The sequence below is a fragment of the Corapipo altera genome, unplaced genomic scaffold, assembly GCF_003945725.1.
Source record: "Corapipo altera isolate COAL_440 unplaced genomic scaffold, ASM394572v1 45, whole genome shotgun sequence".
Taxonomy (NCBI): domain Eukaryota; kingdom Metazoa; phylum Chordata; class Aves; order Passeriformes; family Pipridae; genus Corapipo; species Corapipo altera.
Genome location: NW_020884877.1, coordinates 1,878,411 through 1,902,897, shown reverse-complemented (window position 1 = coordinate 1,902,897; position 24,487 = coordinate 1,878,411). Strand labels below are relative to the sequence as shown.

The 24,487-nt window shown below is 39.2% G+C and overlaps 1 protein-coding gene and 1 non-coding gene across 4 annotated transcripts in view; both read right to left on the bottom strand.

The window, feature by feature from the left end:
* Positions 1–24,487, bottom strand: part of SPAG16 (sperm associated antigen 16) — a 379,115-nt gene that overhangs the window by 266,076 nt on the left and 88,552 nt on the right. The gene's annotated exons all lie outside the window — the stretch shown is intronic.
* On the bottom strand, positions 2,092–2,154 carry LOC113944450. Its single transcript, XR_003526693.1, has one exon. It is a non-coding gene; the product is annotated as a small nucleolar RNA SNORD78 (small nucleolar RNA).

Here is a 24,487-nt window from a genome sequence, read left to right as displayed (position 1 = left end):
TGGCATAATCTCAGGTGTATCACTTGCTCAGTGACCTCCCAAAGGACACAGCAGGTGGGTGGGTTGGCAGTTCCCTTTCTTGCTCCTGCAATTGCATTTCCCACATTGCTTGGTTGCAGTTCCATAATGCCAGTGCAACATCTTGCCAAACCTAAGGAAGTCCAATATCTTACAGCTTTCATCAGAAGGCAGATAACCTTCCTCTCTTAACCCAGTGCCCTGGTTAAATCGAATCCTAAGATGGTGCCATGGGTATAATTCCATGGAAAGGGTAGAGCAAAAGATTTTTGTTTTCAAACAAGGGTACTAAAACCCACCCCTCTATTCTAGACTGCAGGGAAAGACAACTGTTTTCCATCCTGTGGGGTGTAGCAACCATACAGTTTCAGTTCCAGGGAGATCTGGATATATTCTACTACCATAGTAAGTCTGCAGCAGAGAATTCACATCCTCCTTATTATACCAATCCCTTCTGCTCACTAGATCTTAACACAGCACTAAATATCCAGTGTCTGGAATTCTTTCTTGTGTTCTTAATCCAGGCCAAGACAACAGACCTTGATTTAGGAGTACAAAGCCTTCATAAGTCTCATACCCTGTCTGAAAACTGAACTGGAAACCTCAGCCAGCACAGACTAACTCGGCACTGAAAATGAATGCTTGGCAGTAAAGTGGGCCACAGACCTTCCTCCTTTTTAGTAACTCTGCTCTCTAACTACACATTGTAGAATAGTACTTGATACTTCAAAATTAAAAATTATTTTCCCTGTAGCTTTTAACATCACTAATGACTCCTATCTCCCAATATGGTGCAGGGCAGATGACAAAAGGATGGAGAGGTTCAGGGTTTGAGAAGGGAAAAAGTGGAGGTGGCATCACAAAGCCCTAGAGGTGTTCGTGACCTTTGTAAGGTCACATCCCCAGTGACACTCAGTTCCACAGGAGGGGAGTGGCACCAAAGTCATGCAGCCTGAATAACCACACCTGTGCAGAAGGATCCATTTCTCTAGAGACTCAGGACAGATCCATACAGATGTGGAAACCAGACCTTCTGCTGGAAGCACCTTGGAACCTGCAGTCTCAGTTAAGGCCTGCTTTTCCTCTTTTTTACACAAAATAGAAAACAGAGAGAGAGAGAAAATCAGATTCTGCTTCTTAAAATTTAGTATGCAATACATCTACTTTGATATAGACTCAGGCTTTTATTTCCCCAAACAATAATAGTTTAAAACATCCCAGCTATACCAAGAAGATACATCGGCTCATACTGCTCATAATTTTCAGTTCTTCCTGACTCTGTTCTCTCGATATTGTTTGTTTCTCCTAACTCATTATTTCAGACCTAAAATAATGTTGGAAACCCTTCTGCACGTAGCAAGCATCCTTTGCTAGATCTGTGAAGCACAAGACATTTTAAATCCTGTATTAATAACACACAATTTTTGTAAACATCAAACAAGCCTCGGGTTCAGAAGAGGAGGCACATATTGATTAAGCAAGGAGGCAGATGAGTAAGCAAAGTCATCTGGGTCTAAAAGGCATTTAACTTGATTTCTTAAGTCCTACCATTTTCCTGCATATAGACTATGCAGACTGTACAGAATCATTTAGACCTAAGGCCAGCATGGACATATGGCTTTGGGAATCTAAAATGCAGGCTGGCATCACAGCTTCATCCCAGAGCTGCAGTTCTGTGCAGAATACAGAAATTGTCTTTTCAAGGCAGTTCTGGGAAGAGAAGCAAAGGATATTTCTGTTGCTGCTATATTTGGAACCACTATCACATTCAAAGAAATAACAAAGGACATGGCATTGCCATTTTCTGTGCAGCAGCCTACCTCTCCTAGACATTCTCCAAGTATTAATATATGCCCTTGGGACTATGGATACAGGCACATAAAAATATAACTCTTATGACACTAAGAAATAAACCAAAAAATGCTCCCAGCTTTTATTTAGTGCATAAGACACATTACTTGAGGGTATATATTGGAGAGGGAGCTAAGAAAATAGCTCATTCATTATTTAAATTGGGGAATGGACTCAGAGAGGTTTTATTAATGTTCAAAGAAGTAAAAAGCCAGAATATCCTTATGCAGAGTATATCTGTCTAAATCCTGTTTACAGCACAGACATTTGACAACATTATTGAAGTTCTAAATTATTTATATAGTGTAGCAGTACTTTGGGTAATTTTTTTTCTGCCTTTTTTTCCCCTTTATGTATTAAAAACAATCATGAAAATATCCTTCCAAGGTCACTTTACCCAATTCCTCACATAAGATAAAATGACAAGTCCATAAATCATTATAACAGTGAAGTATTGTAAAGTATATCTAGAGTTCAGTACCAGAACCTGCAGTGAATCATCTTCAATCAATTAACAGATTACCTTAATTCAACAAAATCCAATACCTGCATTTTCCTGATTAATACCTTTTATACATCTAGAGTTCTGGTAATTATATATGGAAATTAAACACTTGTGGACACAGGATGCAAGGGCTTGGGAGACTGGCAGAAATCTCCCTTAAACAGATAACTGTGACAGCCAGAGCTGTGCGTGTTATTTACAAAATTAGGGTTCCTAACACACCTGGATTTACTGTGGCCTAAATGCTGTCAGCTTAAAAGTCTTGGTATCAAGATTTCTAAAATAGGTACAGTGGCATGTCCTCAAAGGCATGATGGTTTCTGGCTGGGACGGGGCATTCCAGAGCAGAAAGTCCTTACACCTCTGCCAACCTGCCCGGAAGTCCGATAGCATTCGTTTGGAGGCACCACAACACAGATACTTCTGAAAACCCTCCAATTTAACCCAAAGGGCAGCTGCCTCCACCAACTCAGGACAGATGATGGGTTCTGAAAAATAAACTGACCACTCACACACACCTTGGGATGCGAAAGAGCTGGGGCCTCCAGCCCCAGCTGGAGAGGCTGCTTTAGAGCCACTTCTATGCCAAACCCTTCTAACAGCTAAAGATGGACCTGACCTCTGCTCAGGAAAGGAAACAACAGCTGCTAATCCCTCAAGGAAATGCTGATTAGCCCAGTCTGGAGAGGGTAAAACAGGAGCTGAAAGCATCACAAGTGTTCAGGGCCAGGAGAGCCAGAAGCAAGATGAACACATGGAGGTGGAAACTCCAGGTAGGAGGAGGGCAGCCCTCGGAGGTGCCCGTGCCAGGGGATGGAGGCAGCACACACAGGTGAGCCTGTCCCTGCCCTGCCTTAACAGAGCCCTGACTGCTGCTCTTCTAAAACTGATGAGAGGGTTTCCTTCTGTGGACTATGATTAAATCCCACTACACTGAAATTCAGGCAAACATCAACAGCATCCAGATAATGATCCAGCAGACTAGAAATGATAGTTCTGCCTGATACTGGGCAATGCTGGGCAGTAGTCAGGAGCCAGGATCCTGGGAAAAGATTGGCAGCACTGCATGAAAATGCTGGGGCCAATTTTAAACTTGATTGTCCAACCAGTAATTTTGCTTTGGCAGTTTAGGGATGAGAACAGCTGCAATGTGGAGAGATTCACAGTAGGTTACCTGAGAAAATGGGCAACAATCAAACACTTATCCTGAGATTGGTTAATGCTGCCAGTATTCAAGATACACTTAAGGAAAGCTGTATGAGACAGGGTATCCAATATAGCAATCACTAGGGGTGGGGTAGACATATTTTTAGTTATCTGTGAGTTGTAGCCATACATTTAACTGGTGAAAGCATGGTTATTTTAAACTATACATCAAAACACACAAGAATTACACAGAATCACAGATTATGATGAGTTAGAAGGGACTCCCAAGGATCAGAGTCCAACTCCTGGCCCTGCACATGACAACCCCAAGAATCACACCATGTGCCTGAGAGCATCATCCAAACACTTCTTGAGCTCTGTCAGGCTTGGGGCTGTGCCCGCTGCCCTGGGGAGCCTGGTCAGTGCCCAACCACCTTCTGGGGGAAGAACCTTGTTCTAATACCCAACCTAAACCTCCCCTGACACAACTTGAGACCATTCCCTCAGATCCTGTCACTGCTCACCACAGAACTGCTCTACAATGAACACACACATGGCTGAACAGAACTGGGAAAACTCCAGCCAGTGCACCTCAGGTATTTGACTGCAAAAACCCTTCAGTGCCATTAAGATTCAGAACAGAGGCCAACTTCAAGATAACGTTAGTACGTACAGGAGCTCAAATTTACCATAAAAAAACAAACTAGAGATTCAGACAACAAACTTCAGTTTACCTCAAGTTAATGAGAAGGACAGAACCAAGGTGAGAGAGTGTACTACAGAAACTATTTTCTTCACTCTCACGCATGCAAATATTTTTCTTGGGCAAATAACTATCTGACTTTCAAGTAAACACAGACTACCAAAACAAACAGAATTTTTCTAATTGATTAGACTTTCAGATTTTGTACATTTTCCTGCCCCAACAAAACTCACATTAACAGGGCAATATACTATCAAAATAGCTATATCAATATTAATAACATGAAAATAAAAAGGAAATTTAACATTCTAAAGTCTTAGAGTTATCTGATCGGTAACTAAATTCTATTATCGTGCTTTAATTAAGATATTATATACTCAGTTTTCTTGAATGTTCACAATCATAATTACTGCATGGGTGGGTGAACCCTGGAATTACTTTTAATAGAACTTAGCATGTGTATTAGTTCCCCACAGGCTATAGCATATTAATAAAAAAGCCACCTTCCATCAGCAGGAAAAGAAAGGTAGAGATAGAAGCTACTGTGACAAAAAAAAAGCAACCCTGAAGACAGAATTTTAACAGAACTTAAATCTAACTGTTTTTACTAAGCCCCTTGGGAACATCACTATCACCAATTTTTTCTAATTTAGCTACCAAAGTGTCTAAACTCCATTTTTGCAAATACTACTCATATAAGAGGCTCAAGTCCTTTGAGCCACTCCTTATGCTTTGAAATACATAATTTTTTCAATTTCTGAGGAGCTTTACCCGCTTACAAGCTGAGACAACTGCATGCCAGTTGGTGCTGCTGGTAAAATATGACATCAGCTTCTTTAACACCTGCAAAGTGAGGGTAACAGGATCTTACAGGAATAATTTCAGGAATACTTTATGCCTTTAAGTCTTCTGTTGGAAGAGATGCCAAGAGGAGTAGGTGATTAAACAGCCATTAGTCACATTATTACTATTTTCAAGGAAAGCTAGCAAGAATTATAGTACAAAACCCCTCAGCAGTATATCTAATAGACTGCTATCATTATATACATATAGATATAGCAGTAAGTCAATTATACATCAAGTAGTATATTTATTTATACACCTGGGGAAGAACAAAGATGTAAACTGTGTGAGTGAAGGTCTCCCAGTTCGGTCCCAGACAAGGAATTCAGCGGCTTCAAAGGCTCGGGAGCAGCAGACATGACCAGAGCTGGCTGCCAGGGGATGCAGGATAAAAACAAAGCAAGTACAAGGCTGTCTTTCTTTCCTGCATTCCCTCTGCTTTTCAAAGGAACACTCCACTCTGATACCAAAGATGATGTTTTTTAGAAGGCTGTCAGGAATGTGGAGTGTAAGATATGCAGGCAGGCTCACAGATCTGGCAGAATAAGCCAAAGGTTTCAGTCGTTGACATCTGCATTGTTCTGCCTCCTCTCCTAGTCTTGGTTATGTCAAGGCGCTCAGCGTGTGCTGAGCTGTGACTCCAGCGCCTTGCTGCATGTGTCAGACCTTCCCTGGTTACTGCTGCTCTCTGAAAGCACATCTTATTCCCTGGGTCTGTCTAATAACAGATTTAAGACTTATCCATCACACTTTTACTGTCCTTTAGAAGTTCTTTAGGGAGCTTGGATATTTAACTCTCTGAATCCCAGTTTTAAAAATCATTAAGTACAGTTTACTCCTAGATTTATTCCCACATTAAAGACAAACAAATATCTGTATTTAAAACCCTAGTTGTTAAAATATAAAAAGACTTAAAGAATATGAAACAACATTGACTTTACACATTGCAGTTGCAAAACATCTCATATGGGACACAGGAACTCTGTAATATGTTCAGTGTCTCCAGTCCAGAGGAGGCCGCCAAGATTATCAGAGGGATTGAGCACCTTTCCTATGAGGAAAGGTTGAGAGGATTGGGATTGGTCAGCCTGGAAAAGAGGAGCCTTTGGGATGACCTAATTGGGGCCTTCCAGCACCTAAAGGGAACTTTTACAAGGAAGGTGGAGAGAGCCTGTTTACAAGGGCCTGGAGTGACAGGACAAAAGGGAATACACTGACAGAGGGCAGGGTTATATTGGATAACAGAATGGAATTCTTCCCTGTGAAGGTGGGGAGGCCCTGGCACAGGTTGCCCAGAGAAGCTGTGGCTGCCCTATCCCTGGAAGTGTCCAAGGCCAGGTTGGACAGGGCTCGGAGCAACCTGGGCTAGTGGAAGGTGTCCCTGCCCATGGCAGAAGAGTGGACAAAGACGGTCTTTAAGGTCCCTTCCCACCCAAATCATGATTATAGAATTTATTCTATCTACTGGGTCATTAACATTTCTCAGGCTGTTAAGCTGAAAATGAGTTAGTACCTTCAGCAAAAACTATGATTGCATGAATATGACCAATTACTTGGGAAGAATAACTTTTGGGCTACCATATTCAATGATAATCCTAAAACCCCACACTATCTCACTCCATTTAGCTAATTGTAAGTGGATTTGTTGTTTTCAAACTTTAGGGAGCATCACATTCTCCTGCAAAAGTTCTGAAGACATAGACAACCAGCAAGAAGGATGCTTCAGAATACTTCAGACAAGTAGAGGAAAAGCCCAAAGATGCATTTTTCCAAGTGTACTGAATGTTTCTACCTAGAAGCTTTCTCTAAAACAGAAGAACAGCCCTCTTAAGAGAGTAACATAAGGGTTGTTTCCCTAAAACATGCTGTTGTCTAAACAACCATAATTATGAGCCCTCTCTCTCCTCCATTCCCTGTTCCATTCTGTCTGCCAAACAAGGATCATCTTTACTTGTTTATCCAGTATTCTTTCTTCTGTAGTTGAATAGTAGATAAAGCAAAAATATCATCACAATTCCTAGATTGGAAATAGATCTGCAAACTCATCTTCTGATTCTTCCACATTTTTAATTGAAGAATCATTAATCAATTGCTGTCTTTCAAATGCTCTTGCCTGATAGAAGACCAAAAAAAGGGGAAGAGGAGGAAGAGTGCTCTACTTCTCCTTCTCTTCTGCTAATGCAGCAATTTTGTAAGATATTAACTTAATTTAGCACAAGACAACAAGGGCAGCCATTTGGTTCTTTACCTGCCCATCGTTGATGGAGTATTTCACTGTTGGACTCACAGGGCTCGGTGTGTCCCTTAGAATTCTGCTCTGGTTGCAGTGTCTACACTTGCTATTGCCTCAGCTCCAATAACTCCCCAAGCAAAAAAGACTTAAGTTCTGGGCTGCACAGATCTCCTGGAGTCAGGAAAAGACCTGGCTGATTTGGAGGAGGTGCCCCCACTCCAGCCAAATGGTTCATTTTGAAACACTCCATTTGTGCTGAACTTTTATGCTCAGCTTAGGTTGGATTTTTTCCCAAGTCAGAAAGGTCAGCTTTGACACACTCTGTAGGAAATGTTTGAATGTTTGACACAGAAATACTTCTAAATACAATAATAAAAAGTTCAAAAGCATCAAACCAAGATGAACTATGTAGTCTGGTTTCAAATAAAACATTTATTTACTTAAAGCCACTTTTTCCCCCTCTTTCTTCCTTATCTGAAAAACATGGCAATATTGATTATGCACAACCAAAACAAGTTTTTCCGGACTTTGTTTCAACCACAAAACTGAACAGAAAATTTGCAAAATCCTATTCAGAAGACAATCAGGTGGTGATACCAGTCAAGGACCTCCATGTGTAAGTAAAGCTAGTTACAGGGGAAGCTGACTGCCAGATAAACAGAATTAGAACTGAACTAAACTAAACTCAGCTCAGCTTTTGTGTTGGCAATACTTCTACATCTGCACCACCTCTTCACACGAGGTCTCTCAAAAGAAACCTCCAAATTCAATTTGTGTTTCTCTTATTTGTGAAAGACCAAAAAAGAGACTTTTCCCCTTACCTGTGATCCATTCAAGGAGAATGTTGTTCTTTGCTTTACTGAAATAAAGGAAGCAGGCTCAAAGCACTGCTTGTTGCTTGCAGGATAGTAACAATTCCCTCATCTAGAGTATCATGTTCTTAGAGAAACAGATGCATCAAAAGCAGTGTGAACAACAGGTTGAGGGAGGGGATTCTCCCCCTCTACTCCACTCTTGTGAGGCCCCACCTGCAGTGCTGCCTCCAACTCTGGGGCACCAACATCAGAAGGATTTGGAGCTGCTAGAGTGAGCCCAGAGGAGGCCAGGGAGATGCTCCAAGGTCTGGAGCCCCTCTGCTCTGGAAACAGGCTGGGAGAGCTCGGGGTGTTCAGCTTGGAGAAGAGAAGGCTCTGTGGAGACCTTAGAGTCCCTTCCAGTGCCTAAAGAGGGTCCAAGAGAGCTGGAGAGGGATTTTGGACAAGGGGAATGGCTTCACATTGCCAGAGGGCAGGGTTAGATGGGACAGTGGTAAGAAATTGTTGGCTGGGAGGGTGGTGAGGCCCTGGCACAGGTTGCCCAGAGAAGCTTTGGCTGCTCCATCCCTGGAATTGTCCAAGGACAGGATGGACAGGGCTTGGAGTAGCCTGGGATAGTGGGAGGTGTCCCTGCTCGTGGCAGGGGTGGAACTTGGGGGTGGTCTTTGGGGTTCCTTCCAGCCCAAACCATTACATGATTCTATGTCCTTACAGTTCTGTAACAGGTAGCTAATAAGATGAAAGTTACTAATAAAAGTCTGTAAGTCAAGCATATTTTTTCACAGGAACTGCAAATCTAGTTAAGAATTATATAGAGCAAAAATAAATCCCTAAGTCTCCCTCACTTTCCCAGTAGAGTCCATACTCCACATTTTTTGCTATTCCTTGTGAGTTCTGTAACACCAGTCCCCACTTAACTTCTGCTGTACCCCGTTACAAGAGCCTTGCAATCTTCGGTACTGTTTTGTTAAATGCAGATTGGTTTACATGTGGGTAATTTATCATTTAATTACTCAGTAATAATTGGAAAAAGATCAAATGATTGCTCCCTTTATAGATCAGATAATTAATGGTTATTTCTATGGTAATTTGTCAAGGCACAGCTGGAAGAATCAGACAACTATTCAGCTAAAGTGCACATAATCATTTTACCATTAACATAATCTGAGTGATACAACTATTTTTTCAATTATACACAGCTCTGAGAGCCCTTCTCCCCTCTCCAGCTACAAGGACCACAGTGAGTACATGTTTTTTTAAGCTGTCCCGGCGGACACCTGGAGGTGCAGTTTAGCAAGATACAAAATAAATAAAACTAATCCTGTAAGAGTGATATATCATTACATTTGAAAATTGAAACTGCAGTTCTGCAAGAGCCAGAAAGGGAAGGGCAGACGGCAGAACTGTTGAGCTGAGCTGGCTCCAGTGCACCTCAGACTGCAACCCGTGATCAGCAGTGGGAGGGTTTGTCTTCTACCACATGTAAGTCTTGATAAATAAAGCTTTCTGACTATTTATGTTTGTAACAAATGTATTTGGCGCAAAGTTACATTCTACGAGTTCCTCCCTTGGTTCATTTTATCTTCATTTTTTTCCAGTTTTCAACTGCACCGTCTTACTTAGAAGAGATTTAAAAAGAGAGGTACATTCATTTTCTCTCCTGTGCCAAAGACAAATGTATTCAAACAACCTTCAGGTAAAAAAAAAAAAAGACAATACCAGAATCATGAAAGCTACAAACACAAACTGAATGCATGATTCCAATGCAGTCATGCAGCCCCAGTAAAACTGAGCTTAGCTCTGCTCAGGCCACAGGCCACAGCCACCCAGTTAAAAACATACTGTCAAATCCACTGTGGCACTTCTCTGTACATATATGTTTCATACAGGGCTTTTATACACATATGCTCAACAAACTTTGAAACTACTTTCCAAAAAGCTGAGGATTGTAATTCATGTTTTTCACGTTACAATATTTACAGTATTCCATCATGAACAAAGGAGGAAAAAAGTTGCATATTCAAATGAAGTTTTACAGTGGGGAATTTACAGCACCAAACCTGGGACTTTGCACTTGCAGAGGTTACAGTACAGTCCTGCAAAAGATGAGCCTTTGGACTCTCCTAAAACAACAGGTGAGGTGTGAGGTATGAGCACGAGATGAGTTCATTCTCCAACTAAATATACTATTTACAACCTTTTACTACTGTAAGCATTGAGATGCAGAACTCACCAAGAATTTCATCTTCTTTAACTGCGTTTCAGTAATAAATTTCTCTTCTACCTTTGCCTCTTTTTCAGTCAGGTCTCTTTACTAAAAAGCATGCAACAAATGTGATGAAGAGTTTGTGTGTGGAAATTAGACAAAGTACAAGAAAAATCTGGGTAAAACAATACATGGCTTTTTCACTTTTACAGAGACACAGATAAATAGTTGTAATTTGCTCTTCAAAATGAGTATCCCATTTTTAAAAAGGGAAGAGTTATAATAGTGCAATTTTTTTTCTGGGTTGAAAGCACTTCATATTGGCACAATATTAGTACAAACCTGGCATCAATATCTTAAATCCATATACGCTCCTACACTGGTGTCTTTTTATAATACTATTACTTAGGAATACAATAGGCCACTTGTACTTCTGAAGTGAGCAAAAAAACCATAACCATGCAGCAAAAAATACCAAATGAAAAAACAAACCCCCTCACATTATGCAATTCCTTAGGCCCTTCATGTGTGAAGGCATTTTATCAAATACACTGCTTTTCCATGCACGCTATATAAGAAACTTATACCTAAGTTCATATATTTTGAGCTTTTTATATATATAAAACTCAGCATCTGCTAGTCAGAGAAATATCAGAGAAACTGGATGAGAGAAGACCAACACTGGGTTGCACAAGTAATTCATCTTGTAAAAAAAAAAAAAAGATCATCATAAGAATGATTTTTTTCTTCCCTCCTTGAGCCTCAGCTCTATAAATTCTCATTCAGAGTGGAGTGTGGCCCATTAAAAGAAACAAGGCTGAGGGAAAAATCTGTTTAACAGATCTGTGTTCACTCTAGAATAATGCAAGAGCTGGAAAAGAAAAAGCAAGTCTATTAATTACAACTTTAAACAGCACTAACCTTGGTCCTGTCTGACTGGAAAACAGCAACTCCAAATAGTAGTACAAATAATACCTGCCACAGCAGTTAAGGTACGGAAAGCAGCTGGGCCTTGTCAAAATTTGATGTGATCTTTAAAGCATACAAAGCTTTAAAATAATTTTTGCAGGAAACAATAATCAAGATACAGAAGTGTTTGAAGAAACCCCACCAATTTTACTGAGCATCCTGTTCTGAACTAGTTCAGCAAGGCAGGCAGCACTGAAGGCAAAGTTTTAGTTTAAGATCGAAGATCAGTTAAGGGGACAGGCAGTATCCAGCACTTCCATAGGCAGCCCTCCAATACTGGTGTCTGGTTGAAGGTTATAAGGACATGGGACGGCCCTGTCAGTGCACTGGCAAACTGGAGTAATGAGCTGGATCTCACCAGGGATCAAAGCAAGAGAAAGAGGACGTGGTTCAACACCAAAAGTCAAGAGATTATGCAACTGCTTCTGGAGATGCAAACAGCTGGCAGTGAGTAACATTTTGCATGAAGACAACTGCTTCATGTGGCCATGGGAAAGGCTGCCACAGTCTGTGGCCGTACTTTAATGAACAGCTCAATCAAAGCCAAGGTTTGTCTTTACCTGTTTTCAACTTTCGTGACCCCCATTTTTCCCTCACCAGCTCCAGGCCACACATTCCTGCCTTGCCTCCCCCCACAGGTGTCTCAGGTCCAGCTATGACTCAATTCAACTCACTATTGCAGTGATTTTTCCTTTTTTTTTTGGTAACATGCCACAGAATCCCAGACCACTGGAGGCTGGACAGGAACTTCTGGAGGTCATCTGACCAACCCCCCTGCTCCAGCAGGGCCAGCTGCCCAGGATATCTCCAGATGGCTTTTGAAATATCCCTAAGGATGGAGACTACACAATCTCCATGGGCAACCAAGCACTGGTCACACTCACAATGAAAAAAGATTTCCTTTTGTGTTTATCTCTCATGTCAAACAGTCCCACACAAACAGGATCAGTGGAAGGTAAGCAGAGGGAGAGAAGTAGGACCTGCCTCTCTCAGCAGCAGAGCTACTAAACTGTCTCATGTCACCTGGAAAATAAAGCCTGGAAATGGATCAGATGAGAGGGGAAAGTATCCCTTATATGGCATCAAAATCTCCTAAAAGGTATATAAAATACTAATTAAATAAGTTTGAGAAGGAGGAACCCAAACTAGACAAAGTGCAAAGGAAAAAAATGGTAAAATGCACTGTGAAATGGATAGCTGAAGTTACAAGAGGAGACTGACTTATTTAGCTTGATAAATCAAAGACTATAGGAAACATGAATGCTTACAGTATTATTTAGATTAAATTATAAAAGCAAGACAGCAACACAGTAAAAAATAATAGGTATCTCACAGTTAAACCTGAAATCTGAAAGATTAGTCAATAATGGTCATGAAAGGTTTTTAAAAATCACTTTGATTAAAAACACAACCCCCTGTTTTTAGAAAGAAATTAATTGCTCAGATGCAACATAAAAGTATCAAACCCTGTGGCCTGTACTGATACTGGAACCCAACACGAACACCCCTTCTGCATTCCTGAACTCACAGTACACTCTGCTAATAAAACAAGTGCAAGGCTGTACAAAATTTATAAAATTTCAAAGAGAACATGAGCTAACTCACAGATCTTTGCAACAGACACTTTCCAGGGACTGGTAAAATTTGGAGAATATATTATAAAAGTTCCTACTATCTATTTGTTCTCTGTAGACAAAGATCTGAACAACCTGTTCATGACCTCAATAGTTTAGGGACGTTTCCCCCCTCTCTTCCTGTTTTTTTTTTTGTTTTATTTCCTTTCTCTCCCTGCACTTTTACTCACCATACCAGAGCATTTGGAACATGATTACCATTCCACAGTGAAGGCTGCAGTCCTGAATGCCTGCAAACCTTCAGTGAAACACTCAGTGAGATCCATTGCTCTTCCTCTCCTTGCTGAATATGTTCTCTGTGCACTCTGGGCAGGTGAGATCAGATACCCCTTCCACAAAACACAGCATCCAATTACCAAGAAGAACAGAGACTGGAGCCCAGGTTTCCCTCCAACATGTTCACCTCCTCTCAAGATAACAGTAGTTGCAGGAAGAGCAGCAAGGGAAAATGTGGAGCTCTGAAGAAGGTTCTTTTCACAAAGAGTTGGATTTTCTTCCAGGTTGTGAACTTCTTTTGTAAATCGGTGTATTCTGCAGTAGAACTGCAGACCCGGTGTGCTATAAAACATGTTAAATTCTTTGGTGAATAGAGATATACAAATATAAAACTTTTCTATCAGCAAAGTAGGCCCGTATATTGTTGGCATTTTTGGTCGAAGCCATAAGGTTTAGGAGAGAGGAGTAGGAATGCAGAAACATTGAAGATTCACCAACATCATGTCCCAAAAAACCTGAACTAGCAGACATGGAAGTAACTCTATAGCATGTCCTAAAATTTTCTATATAAAAAAATATTTACACAAGTAACACTGAATCCAAGTTCATTTTATATACTATCACTGAATACAAAGAAATTTATTCTTTTTGTAAGTCAAGCCTTCAGCAATTGCTGAGCAGTACTAGAGAGCTCACTCTCACAAGTGTATACCCAACTAACTCTTTAGAAGACATTTAGCATTATATGATATGCAGTAACAAGATTATTTTTCCAAGGGAAACTTCTCAATTTTCATTTAGCTTGCAAATCCCCTTCCTTTTTTAATAAAAGTAGGAGCCAACAAATCAAGAAATTTAGCACTCACTCGCAAACTTCTTTTGTGGTTCCTTTCATCATAAAAGGAGAGTGAAATAGCAGTGTTCACACATTAAATTTGTGGGGGGATAGAGATTTGAACCAAACTTCCACAAATCCTCAAGACGCTTTTAAACAACACAGTCAAGGTATTCATAAGAGCACTCTCATCAAGGACAGCAGTCAGAAAATGGACTTCACAAGCTGGGCAAGTAGAGCTGATGCATCCTGTGAGCCCTGTTTAATCCCAAGCCTGTCAGAGCTGGGACACTCACCGGCTGAAGCAGTGCCTGGCTGAGGATGCAGTTTTGCATGGCTGGGTTTCACCTCCTTGCCTCGTAATCCGTATGAAACAGGAAGTCCTGTCTCACAAGAACTTCAAGAAAACCTGACTTCATCCTTTTGGCAATACCCTGAGGGAGGTTAGGTTCAACACAGTATGTGGATCTGCCTGCTGAGACACAACTGGAATCCTTTTGGAAGGTAAAAGTAGATCTATCACAGAATTTATGGATGATGTGATAAACTGGTCAACACAAAATTTTCATCTCAGACACCTCCTCCTCCCAAAGCTAAAAATAATAATGATTACACATCATTCAAGTGAAACTTTTCTCAAACTGCGGCAGCTTGACAAGAAACGAGCATTTTCCATTCCACAAAGAATGGCTGGATACCTCATTCCCAGTTACTGAAAACATGCCTTCATGGAAATATTAAATAGTTCTTTGGATCCATTTAAATTCCTGATCGATTTTTCTTGTATCATTTTTGGTAAGCTGTAAAAGTTTATCTCTTTGTCCATGTGTGAACTTGCTGAAAGTGCCACAGAATGGACACTGACTGACCTCTGCAGTAAGACTTCCACTTCCAGTAATCTTTTTCAAAACCTTAGTCAGGAGTGGTTAATTCTGTGGGACTCAATACACAACTGCAAAAACCATCATTTTTCTGAATCTGAAGCAAAACTATCACCTGGGAACACCATCTGTGGAGCCAGTTAGTTGACAAATTTCTTTTTCATTATAATAACCCATCATTAAACCAGAGATGGAATATTTAATATAGCACTTTGTATCCAAAATGCAGAGCTAACCAGATGCCCCCTCATCCTGCTGAAGTTAAATACCCATTTTTCTCCTTACTAAATCATAGCAACAAACTTGAAGATTGTCAAAGGTTTATCTTTTTCAAACTAACTGAAAGAATCAGAGGCTGAATCCTAATAAAATATTTGCTCATTTATTTCCACTTGCAGGATAACTTCTACTTAACTTAAAGATGTTCTTGCAGATACCTTAAGGGCTTCATCCACACAGTACTTACAAAGCAAAAAAATAAGATGAACATCCCTCATTTTCTCTTCATCCAAAAGAGAACTGTAGTTTAGGAATTTTAGGGAGAATGCTTCCCTTTAAAGTATTTTGTGAATCCTATTTCTAGACACTGAAAGATTTCTTAGTTTATTTATTTCACAAGTCTGAGAACTCAGGAAGATTACCAAGTTCATTAAGCTCACGTACTTCCCATGTATTAATTAGGTTTTCCGCTTGGTTTGAGGATTTAAAACATGAGCATGTTCCACAGCAAAAACACAGTGTCAAATTAGTATGTTTAAGACTTGCAGTCAGTACCAATTACAGTATAGGAGAATTAACAACATCTTTATTAATATATTAATGTAATCTGATGCATTAATGCATTTTGATGGAAAACTATCAAAGGCCTGAACTGAACTCATGTAGTTTTCAAATACAGCCTCAAGCTCACTTTGAAATTTGAATAAAGATCTCGCAGGAGGCTTCCTGGACTGATAAGTACTAATTTCTTATTTTATGGTCAAGTTCAGGGGGATCTTTGGTTCACAGAATGACACCATAACTGAGGTCAGAAGGGCACTCTGGAGATCATCCAGCCCAAGCCTCTGCTCACAGCAGGGTCATACAGAACGGGATGCTCGGGACCATTGCCAGTCACAGGCTGCGTATCTCCACAGTCCATGGGAATTCTGCAGCCTCTCTGGGCAAACTGCCCCAGTGCTTGACCACCTCAACATGAAAAGGTTTGTTCCAAGGTTCCCAAGTCTGTCTGTAACTCAGTTCAATATGCCTTTTTCAAAAATTTCTGCACAACTTGTTTCATGTCCTATAGCTGACTTTCAATGCAAAAAGATAAATTTGACCGAAGTTTCTTCTACAGTACCTGTGAAATTAGAGTATTTTGGGCTCATATTGATAAATCATATTGATATACATATTCAGACTCAGACTCATGGTATTTATCATCAGTGATAACCTAGAAACTTCCATAACTTGGAAACACCAGTTAATTAGCAAGAAGATTTCACACTGTAATCATGAGCACTCTCAGAGCCCGTATTTCAATAGAGCCAACAACCAAACAAAGATTTTAAAATGCCTATTGACCTTTTGAGCTGCCATTTTCCCCTCCTCCCTGTTAATAACCCTATAGACCTTTCTTTTGCACCTTCACAGAGCAAACAAAGCAAAGAATATATGAACTTACACAAAATAAAAACAGTACCCACCCCTATTAATGCAATCTCTATCTAAACCCTAGTCAGCTAAAATGGCTACTCAAAGTGCTTAAAGATTTTTCTGCCTCTCTCCCAGATCAGTGCGTTGGAGACCAAGCCAAAACTTTCTCGGAACTTATTTATGAATCAGCTTTTAAAAATTAATCACCTCAAGATTTTGCTGTACCTGTTACCCCCGTCTGGATCAAACACAAGTCCTCTTTCAGCTTCTGAACTGCCAAAATGAAGTCTCCTGGTTCACTATTAAATGTTCTTATAACTTTCCCTTGGGGACATCAAGTTTTGCAGTTCACATAGAATATTTTGATAGTCACTATAAAGCATAAGGAATTGGACAAGTAGCTTTAATTTTCATGAAAGTCCAGACGATAACTTGGTGAACACAGTTCCAATGCAGTAACTAATAAAAAAGTTGAAAGACTAATTTGTAATATGCTTTCACTGCACATTAAAAAAGCCAATCTGTCAAACAAAACCCTTTTTCTTATAAATCATACTTTGAAATATTCAGAATATTTTGTAAAGCAGCACAAACATTCCACGGTAATCCTGTATTCCTGTACCAAGCTAAGTATTCCATCAATAAAAATCACAGAATTTTATCTCCAATTTCATTACACTTAAATGTCTCAACATATTGAATTTGTGTACAGAAATATTCTTCCACTCTTCGCTCCTTGCATTCAACTCAAGCACTGTCCTTCAAGCACTGACTTTCCTGCAATAAAAAGAGATTTTATATCTCCCTTACTTTGTTTCCTTGCAATACATCAGGATGGGAGACAATAGGTACAGCGCTATAATTTGATTTCCATTTGATTCACAGCATACTTAGGTCAGATGTTGAAAGCTCGAAAGTATGGACACATTAGAAAGCTGGTAATCTTATTTTTAAATCTCTCCTGTTAGCTATGTACTTCTCCCTAGACATCCTGCAGTCAACATTAAAAATAAATGCATTTGGATTACAAAGGCACCAATCCTGGCTCTGTCAAACTCCTCAGTGTGAGTCTTTTTTCCTGGCAGGTGAATGCCTTCAACCTTTCATAAGCAAATGAAGCAAGAGCCCTGCAAAGTCTCCCTTAGTGTTTATTTGTGCAGAGAGCAGTTCAGCCTCTCCATTTTGTTTGCTCACATGTCCTGTAAAGAGATCTATGTTATATCTCAATAATAAACAGGATTTGTGACTCTTTCTGGAGAGAACTGCTTTTATTATACAGCCACATGCAAAGGAAAGCAAAAGATATTGTATTCCAGCTGCAATTAAGAATGCTTTCGGCAAATATCATCATGATAATAATATTTCACACACACACAAAAAAGAAATCTGACTACCACTAAAACCCCGCACCAAAACACCCAAATCCCAACCACCCCTGACAGAGAAAAGGATGACAGCCAATATAGAAGGCAGGGTGACTAGTTTGATCTGTAAGCAAGTAAATTAAACAGCTTAAAATCAATATTACTTTTATGCAACTGTATTGCAAAGCTTCCATATGGCCACACACGAGCTACTGACTCACAGAATATTCAATATTTGATACCGGCGTTCAGATCACAATATTTTTTACTGATTATACATTACCCTGCAGGAATCAATCTCAGCAGCTTCAGAAAAAGATAATGCAACTTTTCTTATAATAGCAAATTAGTGGCTTGTGGCTCTTTCATTAAAAGGTTTTAATTAAATTTGGATTTAAATACAGACTTAAGCATAAACCTTCCTATTTCAAGACAGTGATGACTACTACATTTAGTTTAGGTTAATTTATTATTATTATTAGAAAGTATGTCTCAATTAATGAAGCAGAAACATTAGACCTTTATGCAGAATTTAAAACCCCCTAAACTATTACAGGGACTACAATTACCCAAGTGTCTCACAGAACAGCATCTGCAAACTTCAAAAGGAAAGGGAACCGTGTTTTACAGATCCTGACAGTTGTGTTGTAGCAAATACTTGGTTTTAAAGCAAAGCAACCCAACCATTTCCTTAACTCTTACCTCATAACTCTCAACCAAATGTGCTGTTATAAAATTACAAATGAAGAAAGGTAAAATATTAAGATGTGAAGACATGGAAGAAGTTTCCTGTTCTGCATTCTTTCCTACCCAGCAGGCATTGGGCATTACATGAAGGAGAAGAGGAAATGAAGCAAGGAATGTAATAAAAATTGCAAAGTCCTGTGGCAATTCTTCTGGTTCTGCCATCTAAAATTTATTTTATCAACTCCTTCAACATTCTGTGTTAAATGTAAAGGAAATTTCAAATCACTACAACCATTCAGACTTCAAAAAAGCACAACAAAATCACAGCAAAACAACTGAGGAGTGATCAAGGTACCAGCCTGAGACCTTGTACATCCAGCAGATGAACCCAGTCAACAATAATGGTCTCTCCTGGCCTAGAGGTTTTCCAGCCAACACTTCACTTCTTTTGTAAATTTGCTGGGAAATAAGGCCCCTCTGTGACAATTATTCCCTGCAGACAGTAATTGAAACAGAACAGTGTTTGAGAGGCTCAATTATAAAGTAACGACAATTATATTTGCATTGCACACGTTGATTACTTTGCAAATTGATGAACTTTGACTGCTGAGAAGCACTGCCACTGGAGCCATACAAGATGACACAACAAAGCCTGAAATACTACATATTCTTCATTCTTACTACACAGAAGGCTAAAGAACAGAGAGAAAACTAAAAACATAAAATACTGTAGGAAGTGATCATATTTTTAAATCACTGCCACCATCACTAACATCACACATACACGAGTAAGTACATTCCCATTAGCAAAGATGCTCAGATGAGGAAATAACCTCCAATTATTTAAATAACCTTCATACTTGAGGGGGTTAGGATTTAATCAGGGGAACAACACAGTACCGCTATAAACAATCAATAAAGTTGAGCCTCAGTGGTCAGAGGTACTTAATGAAGACATCCATTCCCTGCCACCCTTTTAGAGGATCACAGCAAAGGTGATGGCGCTGCTCGTGCTGTGCCTGCACTTGCCTGAGCACAGCCTGGAAAAATGGCCAGAGGGTGGAACAGCTCCTAAACGATCCTGAGATCTGTTCAGTTCTGAAGTTACAGCTACATGAAGTTTAAAGAACACTGTTCTCATCACTGAGCCTTCTGGGGTGGGGTTTTCCCCCCTTTGTTTTCGTACCCAAAGACAGACCTCAATTTTGAAGCAGCTGAAAATTGCACTAAAGTTTGTCATCCTTAGTAGACAGAGAAAGAGACTAAAAAAGAAAAAGATGAAAGATTTTCTTTATGCTTTCATTTTAAAGAGATCCTCCTTCTGCTGTAAGCACATTGGAATTTTCTTTCTTATTTAAAGAATGTAATTGACTGTAGAACATCAGCAATCTCATAAAGCAATAAAAATACCCTGTGGAAAAAGCAAGCTGTTTGCAAACATACTACAGTTCCCACAGTGGGAGAGAATATGGTCAATATTTCAAAGAAGTAAGATCAAGCACAACCTAAGCTATATTTGGATATATTTTTTTATATATAAATATATATAATTATACATAAAGTGTATATATATATAGCGACAGGGCAAGGGGGAATGGCTTCACACTGACAGGTTTAGATTAGGTATTGGGAAGAAATTCTTCCCTCTGAGGGTGGTGATGGCCTGGCACAGATTGCCCAGTCAAAAGCAGTGACTGCTAAGTAAATATTAAAAGTATTAAGAACAGGAATTTTGTAATTTAAATACCATTCCAGTCATGTAGTATGACTGGAATATTTGTTGGAGAAGAGTTACAGCACTATGGCTATTCCACTTGGCTATATGTGTTCCAAAAATTATGGGATTCTCAACATCCCTTTGGTACTGCACAGTATTGTTTAAGTTCTCTATTTCAAATGTGCCCCAGTACGAGCATCTGCAGTTAAAAAGTGATCAAGGAATTAAGTACAAAGATCAGCTTTGGACAAGGGGTTGGCAAAAATACTGGATGAACAGAATACATTATTCAAATTTAAAAAAACCAAAAACATACCCCTCCCAAAAAACTAATTAAGGTTGTTAAAAATAAATGACTAAACACTATCTGTATATGAAGTATACAGCATTGATTCCTGATGATATGTGAATCTTACTAATTATTAATGCATCTTGAATAAAGATTTTAAAAGTCTGAGAAAAGAAAATGTTATTTGACAATGTTTTGTGGTCTAGGTCACTAAAACTACTTTCCTGGGGAGAGTGAGAGCAGACAGTAAAGCCAAATCAGTTTTATTCCTAATGTAAATACAAACTTTAAAATGGATCTTTCTCTCTATTTGGGAAATATTTTTCTTTAAAAAAAATAATCATAAACTATCATTCTGAAGATTTATCAATGATAGATCATGATAAAGTTACCAGATGACTGCAAATACATACATATATATTTATATATATATACACATCATTACGAATTTCTGTATCTGTCTCCAATCTAAACAATCATTTCATATTCTGCAAATAAAACACTGGCACCTTATCTTGTTAAATGCAAAAAAGCTGCTGTATTCACCATCTTTCTTCCAGCAAAGCCTGTCACATTTCATTAAACAATATAATACTGTGATGTGCTCAGTAATAAAAAAGCAATAAAATTTCATAGTTTAATTTCTTCTGGGGAAGACACTCCTGATTTATGTAGCCTTTCCTACAAAAAGTGACACCTAATGGAGCACACAATTGATGTACATCAAGATGGCCAAATTGTTTGGGTTTAAGAACAGCTTATCTGTGTAAGGCTCTATCTTAAAACCAACAGTTCACCTAAGACCAAGAGTTACAGAAAGTTAAAAAGCAAATTTTTTTGTGCAGATAAACTGTATCATGTATTTTAAATATAAATCTTGACACCCAAAGATTTGTTGTGGCACTTTGTTGGTGGTTTAAGCTTTTGTTTTTTTCAATAATGCTCCATTTAACAACTTAATAGACAATGAAAAAGTTGAATACACAAATATGTTTTGCCTTCTATTTACATACAGCCAAAATATAAATGCACTAGATCCACAATAATCCCTACTGATCAACAACACTTGAATTACTTGTGTCTTTCATACTTCTCTACACAATAATTAGCATGTTATTGCCATTTTTGAAAAGCGTTCTTGAAGTACTGGATTTCTAAGCTATAATCCAAAACATGGAGCTAAGTCTGACACAGTCTTCCTTAAGAAAATCCATTATAAAAGCTCAAGTGGACTTTAAATGTTAAATTAAAAACAAGCTGAATAATTGACAGCAAATATCCTACTAGTTTTGCTTTTCTTTTATCACAAAAATTTCTTCTTTGTTGAAAAAAATAATTGTAAAATGGGAAAACCTGACACAAATGTAACCTGAAAACAAGTACATTCATCCCTTTTGTCCTTGACAAAGAATCACAGAGTGGTTTGGGTTTGTCCCATGGGCAGGGACACCTTCTACTATCCCAGGTTGTTCCAAGTCCCATCCAGCCTGGCCTTGAACACTTCCAGGGATGGGGCAGCCACAGCTTCTCTGGGCAGCCTCCTCACCCTCCTCCTTCTCTGTGCCAGGGCCTCCCCGCCCTCACAGGGAAGAATTTCTTCTGAGCACCTCATCTTCCACTAATATCTAATCTTCCTGATATCTAATCTTTGCCCTTTTACCATCTCTAGTCCCATCAGGATTTTAACTTCCCTTCACATCCTGTCCTCAGCAGGAGACAGCAGGGCTGCCAAGAAGCAAACTGTGTGATTTGGGAACCAAACGGCCTGTGTCCTCAGGGGGGGAACCCCTGGGTTTTGCTTATTCTGACGGAATATTGCTTATTCCAACAGAAATTCCAGTTTGCCTTCCAAATCCAGCTGGAACTGCCCAGCAGATCCAGCGTCTGTGGGAAGAGGAGGAGGACAGACAGCACTCCCCAGGCGTGACGGCCCCTAAGCCTTGTTTCCAAAGGCTAAAGATCTCTCATCTCACCCACGCTTTTTCCTAATGATCTGGAAAAGGAGGAGACCGCTGGGAGTGGGAATTTACACTGAAGGTTTCATTCTGCTTTTTTAAGTGGAAAACAATAGATGGTAGAGCCTTACTGTGCAACTGTAGAAAACTGCTGTAATTCTACAAATAAAAGTCTAATGTAGCACTTAGTATACTCTCCCCAGGTATCTCAAAAAGCCTACACCCACTCAAGCCTTTTTGCTTTAAACTGTGATGAAAATATTTTTGAGGATTTCAACAAAAAAAAAAAAGTAAAATACTAAAAGCATCAAAAAGTTGCAGTTAAGTGGCTTGTATTTTATCATTATTGCTGCTATGAGCTCACCATCCCAGCTTTCTGGATAGTTCTTTGAGCACATTAAGCACCTGATTATATTAGATATGGATGCTTTTTATTTAAAAGGTATTTCAGGGAATGACAGGAACAACCTTTAAAAAAATCTTTCTGAAAATGATTTTTTTTTTTTTTAGTCTTCCTCCCTTGATTTGAGAACAGGAAAATGTTACCAAGAGGTATTGGTGAAAGAATTGTACTAGTGTGATAAACTTGCTTTATTATTAGCACAGATTTGGTATTTCAGTCTGTATTGATTTTACTGAAATTCTCAGTCTTTAAGGTGTCAGAAACATAAAAACGTGAAGCACTGATGAGTTCAGACTATAGATTATCAATACAAGTGCAATAATCATCTTCCTTGAACATTTCTTAATGTGTGTAGGAAAATATTACCAGAATTTTCACTTGTCTATTATTACATGGGTTGTGTAAAGATCTAGCTAAAATGTACATAGCTAAAAAGTACGTTGTAAAAATAAAGTGCTTAATCAGAAATGAAACACAGCATAAGCTCTTTCTACTTTTGCTACAGAAGTTCTTTTTTCCAACATCTTCCACAGAAAAATACAATCATTTTTAGTGGTCAGCACTGAATTCAGGTAGTTGATGCACCACTCAGAGTCACTGATATGAGAAGGAAAAATCAGCTAAGTACATCAATAAGTGCCATAGATCATTAGCTACAATGACAGCAACTACTTGGAGCAGCTCAGTGCTCCTCTGGCCCAGTCACTATACTCTTTAAATAATCTGGAAGTATGTTATGCAGGAACATTCAGCACTAAATCAGTTTGGCCATGCGACGCATAGGTATTTTTGCTTGAAAGGGTATTCTGGTATCCCTGTAAGTGTAGATTTATACCCACCACACTTATCTTGAACCCTGGGACACTGTTGTCTGGATACTATCAGGGAATTTTGGAAACACACACCTTAGGCACAGTGAGTGTCAGAAAATGAAAGCACAGCTACAGCAATACAGGTGCTAGTTTTTAACTTCCACTTTCTAACATCTTGTCATTGTGTAGTGAAATCGAGGAGTGGAATAAGATTCATATTCCACAGTGCAAAGAAAAGCAAAAACTGAACTCGAAGCAACCTTGAACTGAAATGACTGAAGAAGTAAAATTGAGCATCCAAATGTGTCCACAACCCCCTTCCAAGTTTTACGCATATAACAGCAGCTTTCAAGAACAGAACCACTTGATTCTTCGGAGTGGACATGGAGCAACCATCAAGTGATTAATTAGTCTTTAATCTGCATGCTGAAAGGCTGTTTTGTGAATCTATGATTTTAGCTCATGTTACCCTTAATACTCATTGCACTGCTTTATCTTAAAATAATTTGGGTCCCTTAGTGCATTGTTACAAACATTAGTAATAATTTTCACCAAACACACTCAGATCACTGGTATTTGCCCCTCCTTTGTGACCACAACTGCTGCTGAGAAACTGCACCAAGCAAGTACCAGCTGAATAACTAAACCCTCTTAAAAAAAGGTTTCTTTCAAGAACCTTCTGTCCCTTTGAAGAGCTGGAATTGCTCACCACCACTGCTGCCATGTGAGATGAACACAGTACATGTTACCTCTGTGCCACACACAAA